Below are 11635 nucleotides of genomic sequence, written 5' to 3' on the forward strand. Positions count from 1 at the left end.
GTGGGTAGTGAGAGGCTGGGAGGCCAGTTATGAGATATTTAGCATTCCTCTAGGAGTGAGGATTTAAGCACTCGCTATGTCTATGCATATTGTTAGGGTGTTGTGGTGATACTTGAGACAAATATGGGTAGGTGTGGAAGGTAGTATGGGCCCGTACTACTGAAAGCATATGACCCTTACGGTTAGCAAGGAAGTCACAACCCCTGGGGTTTAGTTGGAAGTTGGTTCCCAGTTATGGTATAGATTATTCGAGACATTTTGAGACCGGATCCGGATCAGGATCGAGAACTGGCAGCCAGGATAGGCCAGTATTTTCAGAGGATCGTGTCAGGGAGATCATCCGGGAGGAGGTGATCGAGATCGTTCAGGGATAAATTCCGGAGATGATTGGGTCTTTCAAGACCGCCATGGTTGAGTATTTTGCCGAGCGTCATGCAGCCATTGCTGAGACGGTTTTCGCGACAGCTTTGGCAGTTGTAACGACGGCAAGGGGAGGAGCTGGTCGAGCTTCCTAGTTCTGGGACATATTCTGATGAGCAGAGGGTTGCAGTTATTTGGGATCAAGAAGATGATCGGTACTCGTTATATTTCCGCGGGTGGAGCGGGAGAGGTTAGCACGCAAGTTTATAGATTTGAGGCTCTAGGGTTTGCTCGAGGCCGAAATATGGGTCGCGGGAACTCCGAAAAGGAATGATGATTATGTTCAGCTGGGGTTTTGTAGCTGGAAGTGGAATGGTTAATTGATGGATTGGACCGTCGTTTTGTAGGGCAAGGATTGTGCACTCTCAGTTTTCCGAGCTCGAAGGGGTGAGCAGGCTTGTGACCCCAGGATCAGGTTGTATTCCAGCTCGGGGTCAATTGGTTGCAGGAATATGCAACATTATTTCAGCGCCGGTGAGCACAGGACGGTCGACGTGGCATAAGTATTTGTGATGTCCGGGTTGCCTTGGATCTCTAGTATCGGACGGAAAGGATTGATTGTGCAATCTATTGTACTTTTGGGATTATGGACTATGTCTTGGGAGTAGTTTGTAGCCCGGTTTAGGGCAGAGGTTGTTTCAGTTGCTGCAGTTCAGCTGTGGGCGTTTGAGCTGGTAAGTGAGTCAGGGTGCGAACCCTGAAGAGAATGATTTCTAGAGCCCGAGAGCGGGAAGCTTGGTTGGAACACCTTTAGAAAATGGGTATTATGTGGGAGGCCTGTGGATAGGGTCCCACAGAAGGGTTATTCAGCATTGTCAGGATTCAGTGGTTAGCAACCGTTAGTGATTGACGGACTAAAGCGCCAATAGAAGGGGTTCGTTGCCGAGGTATTAGTTGGAGCATTTATCTTTTGGTCTTCAGAACATGAGTGTGGGGTCGTTCAAGCATTAGTGGCTGACGGTTTCACTGGGATTCAGGAAGTGCTCATCTGGTTCTTAGAAATGTGTGATCAATTGGGACTAACTAGAAGTGGAGCACTAGTGGGAAAGAGTTGGTTCTCATCGGATCGATCGTTGGGAAGTGAGAAGGATTGAGAATCCTCCAATTTTCATGTATTATGAAGGCTTAGTAGAATCTAAGTGGGGGAGTGTTACCCCGAGATAAGGAAGTGGGAGAGGTTTGAAACGGGGATAAGTTTCACAACCCGATAGGGAGCATGGAGGCCCTAGTGGCTGCTTGGTTTGGGGGTTGTGTTGATTGGGGGTTCGGCAAAACTCCCCAGCATAGGAACACGTCTTCTGGGTGCTTGATAGCAGAAATTGGGGAACCAGGTTGGATTTCTAGTCAAGAATCGAGTTCAGTTCGAGTATTCGGTCGAGGGCATGCTCGACTCTAAGGGTTTTTGGATTGATAGATTGAGGGTTTTGTTAGCTGCCAGGGCTCAACAGTGTATTCAGCACGGGAGTGCGGGTTATTTAGCGTATGTGGTAGACACGCGGGTCATGGAACAGACCACGGATTTCCGAGAGGATGGACGATCGACATGAGGCCTAGGGTTAGGCTGGGGATATAGTCCACAGAGTAGATTAGGAGTTCGAAGCCCCAAGTGGGTGAGAACAAGATGTATGGGAGAGAGCATCAGGAGGGGGGTTTAGAGAGATGCTCAACAGTTTAGAACGGTCCAGATAGACTGAAGGCCTGGTAGGGCGGTCCAGTCATGCTGAAGACTCTGTATATATTTGTAGATCTATGTTCGGGTATTGAAGTATACTGCTATGCTAATAGCAATCAGTGGATTTGTCTTCGAGTGATGAACATAATGAGGAAGTGTGATGAAGACTCTATATGGGTTTATCAGTTGTGTGTTCAGGTTCTGAGTATATGTGTTATGGAATGGCAACGTGATCCACCAGTGGATAGTGTAAGGTGGGGTTTCAACACTGCGACGTTGACTGATGTTGCGAGGTCATGGTTTATGCCTCCTTGGAAGTGGAGGAGGTGAGTATCTCCAGGACGGAGCTTTGGACAGCAGAAGTGGAAGTAGCGGGGTTGACAGACTCGGAAGCAATCCAGACCTATGTTGAGGACCATGTGAGGGTATTCCAGTCATAGGTCGTGGGCGTAGAGATCGTGATAGTTATATTCCATGCTGTAGTGGGTTTGAGGTAGACGTATTGTTGAGATTTGGGTAAGATGTACTCGGTTGTGTCGAATCAGAGGAGTTTGAAGGAGATGCAAGGATACATCCTTGGATTCCAAGTATGGTTGTAGACATGGGATATGTATGTAGTGGTATTCCAATCTAGGGTATTCCATCATGAGGATGACCGGACCTGGTATGTTTGGTATTCCAACCCGAGGGTTGATTGGGCCAAACATGCATTAGGATACGAGGGTATACCATCCTAGGGATGACTGGACCCGTCATAGGCATACCTAGTATTCCAGCCCGAGGCTGATTGGGCCAGGTATGAGTGTTTATGCGATATAGCTGGTTGTTCATGAGAGTTACTCGGAAGCTGAAGGATGCGTCATCTTGTCAGCACGGAAGGGAACTGGATGAGTTTCCAATATTGTAAGTTACATGGGTTATCGCCAGTTTTGGAAAGGGAAGGATAGATTAATACTGTGAGAGAGAGCCCCGTGAATTATAGTGGTAACCAGCTTTTGCCAGTCACGAAAGTGCGTGCATGACAGGAAGGTGGAAGTATCATCGGGTGATACTTAGATTGATGTGTGTGGATATTTAGGAGAAGAGGCCGGTGGAAGGCTTGGAGCAATAGGTAGGGATCCTGCACAGGAAGGAGTTGTCCTTAGTAGGGACGCGGTAGTAGAGCCTGAAGAGATTTGGGCTGGTTTGGGAGATCGGAGGCTGCAATGTAGGAGTGTTATCCGAAATTGTGTGCTGCAGCACGCTTCGAGGACGAAGCCTAATTTAAGTGGGGGAGAGTTGTAACATCCCAAGTTCAGAATATAAGTTCGGGGTCTTATGTGAAAATAAAGGAGTTGACTCAGCGAGTAGGTATCTTGACTCGTCGAGTCAGAACGAGTTTTTGGCCACGTGTTAAGTGACCAACTCGCCGAGTCGGCGGCGTGACTCGACGAGTTGGTGCTGGAAAGAGAAAACCCTAAAATTTAGGGTTTGCACCCTACTTAAAGGATCTTATGTTCTCACCTCAGCCTCTTTGTTACCCCTTGAGAGTCAGTAAACCCGAAAATCGTGTGTGAGCCATTGGTGAGAGTTTTTGAGCTTTGGAAGGTGATTCTAGTAAAGGAAACTTGTAGATCAAGAGGCTAGCATCAAGGAATTCGTGTAGATCCAGAATCTACTTCATCTTAGGCACATTTTGGAGGTAACAAGTCGTTGCCTTGACCTCTTCCCTTCTAGATCTATTCTTGGATGATGATTTGGGGCTATTTAGCATGTTTGGGATCCATTTCGGGTTTTAGAACTAGATTCGGGGTTGCAACTTCAGATCTCGACTTATCTTGGTTAATGGAGGCATAGAGTATCAGCCCTTTAGCTTGTTTGTGAGCATTCTGGTCTTGAACCTTCTCTCTAGCTTGTATTGAGCCAAAATCACCTTGCATGCACGTAAAGTTGGAAACTTTACGTGTAAAACTAGCCCTAGGACTCCAAATCTATGAGTTGGAAACAGTGGGATGGACTGAAATTGTCTGAATGAGGAGGACTTAAGTGAACTCGGCGAGTCTGTTCTTGGACTCGACGAGTCAGGTCGCAAACCCTAACCCATATGGTTATGATAAGGATCAGTGAGTTGAGTAGTGACTCAATGAGTTGGACAGGCTAGGACTCGGGGATTGATGAACTCGACGAGTCAAGGGGTGACTCGGCGAGTTGAGTCGTGATATGAGGATTTTCTGAGTATAGGAACTCGGCAAGTCAATGGGCTTACTCGGCGAGTAGGGTCAATCAGGAAGGCTGACTTTGACCAGGACTTTGACTTTGACCAAGAGTTGACTAGTTTGACTTTCAAGGGTATTCTGGTAATTTGGGCACTTATAGATATGGTTTCATCAAAGTGTTAGGTGGTGGAGTTCGTGGCTGTGATCGAGGGATTTGACCTTACCTCTTCAGTTCGGCATTGCAAGGTGAGTTATCCTCACTGTACCCAAGGGTCTAAGGCACCAAGGCCGACCCTTTGCTCTGTTAGTTGGAATGGTTTCTGTTATGATATGTTAGTACGGTATCCTGGTAGATAGGATGATTATATGCTAGTATGATCTGTTAGATCGGTATTCGGGTAGATCGGATGTGGTTATACCTAGTGACCTGTAGTCGGTCCGACTCTCTGTATGCTGGTAGGAGATTACCTATTATATGTGCACATGCTTGTTATGGTAGTTGAGTGTATTCCATCCCGAGGATGATAGGGCCCTAGTATGTTGTCTGGTAGACTGTTATATGATTATCTAATATAGGTGCACATGTTTGATTGGTTATGTGGGCAATCCAACCCGATGGTTGTGGGCCGCGAGTATTCCATCCCGAGGATGATTGGACTCATATTATGTGGGCAATCCAACCCGATGGTTGTGGGCCGAGAGTATTCCATCCCGAGGATGATTGGACTCATAGTATGTTGGCATTCCAACCCGATGGTTGAGGGCCTGGGGTATCCCATCCCGATGGATGATTGGACCCATAGTAGTTGTTATATGTATAGGAGTGTGGGCATTCCAACCCGTTGGTTGTGGGCCGAGAGTATTCCATCCCGAGGATGATTGGACTCGTAGTATGTTGGCATTCCAACCCGATGGTTGAGGGCCTGGGGTATTCCAACCTGATGGTTGATTGGACCCATAGTATGCTGTTTGTTACTATGTGTGTATGGTTATGTGTGTATGGGTATTTTGGGGGTAACTCACTAAGTCTTCGAGCTTACATTTATCGATTATTGTTTCAGGTACATCAGGAGATCGTGGCAAGGCAAAGGCGCGATCGTACCGATCCTCACTTTTTATGATTCTGTTTCTGGGATACTTTGATAATAAACTATTTGGAAACCTTTTTGTAATAACTAATGGAACTTGGGTTGTTTTTTAAATGTACCTAGCTGTCTCCCAATGAACATCACTTGGAGCACCAACTACTTTAGCCTTTCTTTTCTTTTTCTTGTGCTCCCGTCCACATTGTCATCCCTCTCGGTGCGAAAATAAGCCCCATAAGTAGGGTCTATCATATAAAGCCTTGAGAAAATAAAACAAGCACTCGATGTTAGTTAAAGGAAAAAAATATAAATATAAAACAAATAAACATATGTTTCGAACGCATTCTCCTAAAGGACGGCTGTTTCCAACATCAAATATGTTGAATTCCATCTCGTGTAAACATCAAGAGATGGTTTTTGTTTGGATTTTAGTTCAACACGAGCAACGCGGTCTTCAAATTTTTTATAACGAGCCGATGATGATTGTACGTACGTCATTGCATTCGAATTCTAGTAATAGAATCGAATTTCTTTACCAAACCATCTCTAACAACAAGATTGATGATATGTGCACAACAACAATGGTGCAAATATTTACAATATAATATATCATTAGGTCCCTTCAACATCCTCTTCAAGTATCTTATAGCCCCGTCATTTGAAGATGCATTATCCACTGTCACGGTAAACACAGATTCAATCCCCCACTTTTGTACGAACTCATAAACAAAAGTCCTAGTGGTTTCACCTCTATGATTCTGTATATGGAAAAGTTTAGAATTTTATTTTGTAAAACCCATGCATCATATATCCAAAGAGCCGTAAGACACATATAATTCACGTTCTGAACAGATGACCATGTATCGATAATTAGGGACACTATTTGTCCTTTCAACATCTCTTTAACTTTTTTTGCTTCTTGTTCATAAATCTCAATACAGTCTCGATCTACAGTCCATCTAGATGTCATCTTAAACTCCGGATTCAATTTCCACACAATCCCTTAAAACCCTCATCATCAACAATACTAAACGGTCGATTGTCTTTAATGCACACTTTGGCAAGGGCCAATCTACACTTCTACTGGCTAAAGGAATGCTTAGCCAAAGACCCACCCGCCTTGGTAGTTTTTGGCTTAAAGCTTAATTTTGTTTGTTTCTTTGCATCTTTGTCTTAACCTTCATAAAGGGGGTGGCGCATAAAAGAATTAACTAGATGACTGAGTAATGAGGAGGTACATCTCTCTAGTGCCACAAGCTAAAACCTTTTTGCAATGTGCGCATTTTGATTCTTTTGTGCCTTTAACTTATGGAAAATGCTACCATGCAGTGGACCGTAACTCAGGTTTTGCATTATTTCTTTATTCAATATCACCTTCACCTGGGACTTCAACTCCATCGTCTTGTTGATCATCGACATTAATTACACATTCATTAGTAGCCATGCTGAAATACATATTACATTAGTACTCAATCAGATGAAAACATGGTGAGTTGCAATCAACGAAAAACAATCAGATAAAATGTTTTTATGCAGTTATCAAGTGGAATTGAAACTCAAAACAGGTGAAAACATAGTGAGTTGGTGTTAACTGTTAACTTATGCATCAGGAGAATTTGATATAGTAGTATTATTAAAACTTAATTAAAACTAGATCATCTTGCAATTCATGGACGATTGAACAACTATGTATTTTCTCAAATATTTGTAGATTGATAGAGGATACAATAATACATCTCCCCATACTTTATTAATGACCTTTAGATAAAATACAATAGATTCGAAGTGTTGGTTTCATATAGAAAGATATCTTTAAACAAAGATGTAACATCAATGTTGGAAAACAGAAAAGAGTTGGGTGGTCTGTTGTTGATTATTGCTGAAAATGCTATAGCATACTAAGGTCTAAGCATAGTCGACTAGAAGAACAAAAGAGGATATTGAAAAAACTACAAGAATGTTCGAATCCATGTATGAGATTATGTCGAAAGCAGTTTAGAGTTTACCTGAGACGAAGAGGAAGATTGCTTCAGTTTTCAGGTCGCCGGAATCGAAAGTTGCCATCCATTCGCCAGAGTCGATGCTCGGTTTCAATGGTTCGATCGTTGGCTGCTCCAGTCCCAGTAAACGGAGGCTAGGGCTTTATAGAACACAAAACTCGAATGAAAGAAATCGTGTGAATGACCTGCGAACGAGACTTTTCTTTTGGGATTTGTATTTTTATTAAAAAAATCAGAATATATATTCAATTAATAATAATATTTTAATATTGCGGTGCGTTTCAGTTATTTTACGGATTTTTGAAATATAAAACTGCACCGCACCGAAAAGTTGCGGTGTTTTGAATTTCTAAAATAGCACCATGGGTTATATGTTCGGTTTCCGTTTTTCGGTATCCGTTTCGGTTATTATGCGGTTTTTTGGTTTGCGGTTCGGCTTTTGCTCACCCCTAATAACCACGTACACACAAGGAAACCAATGTTTTCTTTTCTTTTGTTAACATTCAATCGACGCTGACAAGAAAAGAAAATAAGGTGCTCCCGAAGTCCAACTTTTGATCCCATCATTTAACCTATGTTTACATTAAGCCCTTTATCTTGTATTTATTTTCAAAATGACCCAAAAAGAATAAGTAACTGATTTTTCCCTCTATTTTTAAATTGGAAATATGTCAAAATACCCTTCAACATTATCACCTAATTATTCAACGTACATATCATTTTAAATAACTGAACAATTAATTTATTTCATTTTTCTATTAGTTTCCATTTAATAAACTTGGAGTTACTAATTTCTAGTTTTTCCCAACAACATGCCTTAAAATTCTTATATACTTGATTGACTGGTGTTTGATAAAAAAATTGGGATGTTGCCCGATGTCTTCAAGAATACCGCCCATCCACGACCTGAGTTAGTGTAACCTATGGTGTTTACTCGATGTTAGTGTAAGCTTTGTGTAACACTCATAAAATTCGTGAAAAAATTTCAACTTTTAAACATTCCAAAATCATCATTGTTTACAAACTGTTTCCAAAATAATATTCATATCAGAGAAATCCCAAAATCATGAAACAAAAACATGAGGAGGTGCACGATCACGCCTTCACCTTCTCTCGATCCTCAAATGTACCTAAACATAATCAGACAACTGTAAGCCGAAATTTTAGTGAGTTTCCCCCAAAATACCACTACAAACATAACAAACACAGCATGCATAAATGAGCCTTCAACCTGACTGGTCCGCATCGCAGGGCCTACAGCCTATCTGGACCGCTCCCAAGCCTTCGGCATGACTGGACCGCCTCGCAGGGCCTACAGCCTATCCGGACACCTCGTCGGACCTTCGGCCTGACTGGACCACCTCGCAGGGCCTTCAGTCTATTCAGACCTCCCTGTTTCTGTTGGCCTTCAACACAAAGCAAGGACCGCCTCAACCCGACCACACAACGCATATTGACATATACATATCTCATGAACACATAAACAATTAACAGGCAAGCGCATATCATACAGATCAAAAAGCATAGCATCATCTTATCTACCAGGATATCGATCTAACAGATTACTATCGCAACAAGCATACGAGAAACCATGAGGACAATCAATCAGGACCGGCATTTGTGCCTTCGACCCATAAGTACAGTGAGGAAGACTCACCTCTCAAGTAGTGCTGAACCGGTAAAATCCAACTCCAAAACTCAGCTCCGGACTCAACAGCCTACAACCACCATATGACCATCCCATCAAAACCTCCAACTACCCAAAATGCCCTCAAAGTCAAACTTGGTCAACCATGGCTAAAGTCAAGTGAACAGTCCATGTTGACCCAACTCGTCCAGTGCACATGCTAACTCGTCGAGTTTCTTCATTATTCAGAGAAGCGGGGAAAGTCCGAGCCAACTCGTCGAGTTCCTATAGTTTTCCAGAAAAGCAGGAAAACCCTGATCCAACTCGGTGAGTTGACAGAACAACTCATCTAGTTTTCCTAGCTTTACTCATTCAACCCTTTTTCATCCCTTCTAACACTCAAGAATGTAGATCTTGTAACATCCCAAATTTTGAGTCCAAAATTTTCTTTTCTAATTAAGTAATTTATAAAATTGTTTACCGAAAACATTGTCAATATCATATCAATCCATAACCATCAGGAACATGTCTCAAAATAAAAACATTGAACAGTAATATAAATTAGAGTACAATCCCATAAAACTCATTGCGGAAACCATGTGTGTGTGTGATGCGCTGCTACGCCACCGGCTCCTTCCCCTTGGATGAAGAGGCACCTGAAACCAAAACTGAAACTGTAAGCACAAAGCTTAGTGAGTTCGCCCATCATACCACATACTATATAGTGATACAAGTTGTCGGGCAATTATGGGGTGCCCGACCTACCCATGTCAAGCCATTCTGGGGTGCTGACTACCCATGTCGAGCCATTATGGGGTGCTGACTACCCATGTCAGGCCATTCTGGGGTGCCTGCCTACCCTCCGGTCTATCTCACCCGGTCACGGGGACTATTTCACCCTCTACTACTATCACATAATAAACTATCATAAACATGTTGTCAGACATATCTGGGGTGTCCGACCTACCCTTCGGTCCTAACAACCAATCGGGGGACTATTCCCCTCGCACTACCACTATCACATAGAACTTAGCATACTGGCACATAGAACATATCACGTAATAGCAAACATAAAATTATCACAAAGACAATCATCTCAATTGTAATCAACTACTAGTGGGTCGGCCTTGGTGCCTTAGACCCACTTCTACTGGAAGGTAACTCACCTCAATTTCGCGTAGTGTCTGAACTGTCCCCGACGTGAAAATCGACTATCCTTGATTCCTCAATCCCTACACGACAACTCTCCTAAGTTATCAATTCATACTCACAACCCCCATAAGGGTCAACCCAAATCCTGGTCAAAGTCTACTTTGGTCAAAGTCAACCTCCAGTTGACTTGACTCGCCGAGTTGGTCTACCAACTCGTCGAGTCCCTATTCCTCCAAAATGATCCAACTCCCTAATCTACTCGTCGAGTCTAGCAACAACTCGACGCGTCCTTTTTCAACCATAATATCGGGACCATCCTCAACCGACTCGCCGAGTTCATCTCCCTCATAAGAATGTGTTCATCTCCCTCATAAGAATGTGTTCAGTCTATGACTCGCCGAGTTGTATGAACAACTCGTCGAGTTCATCTTCATCGGTTGGGAGATTGCCTTGGACTCGCCGAGTTTGTTCATACACTCGTCGAGTCCCATGATTTCCAGGTCTTATAATCACGTCCATCTTTGTTGAGTCCTCTTCTAGACTCAACCAGACTCCTCAAAACAACAAAGGTCGGGGAACCATTTTCCAACTCGCCGAGTCCTAAGAAGAACTCGCCGAGTCCACTCAGTCCATTGTCCATAAAGTCGATTTCTGTTGAGCCCATCTCATCCAAAGGGTAGATCTGACCTCTTAGGGTCGATATAACACGTAAAGTCACGAACTTTACGTCCATGCATGGGTCTTTAAGCTTAAAAGGACCAAAAATTAGACCTACAAGATGCATGGGGCTCTCATGGCCATAGAGTTGGAACCTTTATGCCATGAGACCGTTCCAAAGTCCAAGATCTGAAGCCATAACTTCACATTACACCCCACTACCCGAAAATGGCTTAGAAATGACCTAAAGATACCAAAACCCAAGCCTTAAAGATGATTAAACACATGGAAAGTCAAGATTTAAGCTTTTTACCTTAAATGAGCTGGAGATGAAACACAATCTCTAGATCTTCTAGCTTCAACTGGAATTACCAAGGTCCTTTCTTCTTCTCAAGCTTCACAATCACCAAAGAATGCACAAAAATGGCTTAGGAGCACTCAAACAAGGCTAGGGTTTCAGTTTAAGGTCTTCTGGAAGTGTGAGGAACAATGGAGGCTGATATGGGAGGAGATAAGTTGTTTAAATAGGGTGCAAACCCTCAAATTTAGGGTTTCACTCAAACAGCTCCTACTCGCCGAGTCGGTCTCCCGACTCGTCGAGTAGGTCACTTAAAAACCGCGCGCAAAGTCGAGTCTACTCGACGAGTTAGGCTTTCAACTCGCCGAGTCCCAAGTTAAAATACAATAATACTTGGAATTAAATACGTACCAGGAACCGGGTGTTACAAATCTCCCCCCTTATTCTAGACTTCGTCCTCGAAGTCTGCTGCTGAATCCGGAAACAGCTCAGGGTAGTGCTCCCTCATATCGTCCTCCGGCTCCCAGGT

Source organism: Lactuca virosa, chromosome 5 (genome assembly GCF_052849685.1).
Source record: "Lactuca virosa cultivar CGN04683 chromosome 5, Lactuca_virosa_CGN04683_v6, whole genome shotgun sequence".
Lineage (NCBI taxonomy): Eukaryota > Viridiplantae > Streptophyta > Magnoliopsida > Asterales > Asteraceae > Lactuca > Lactuca virosa.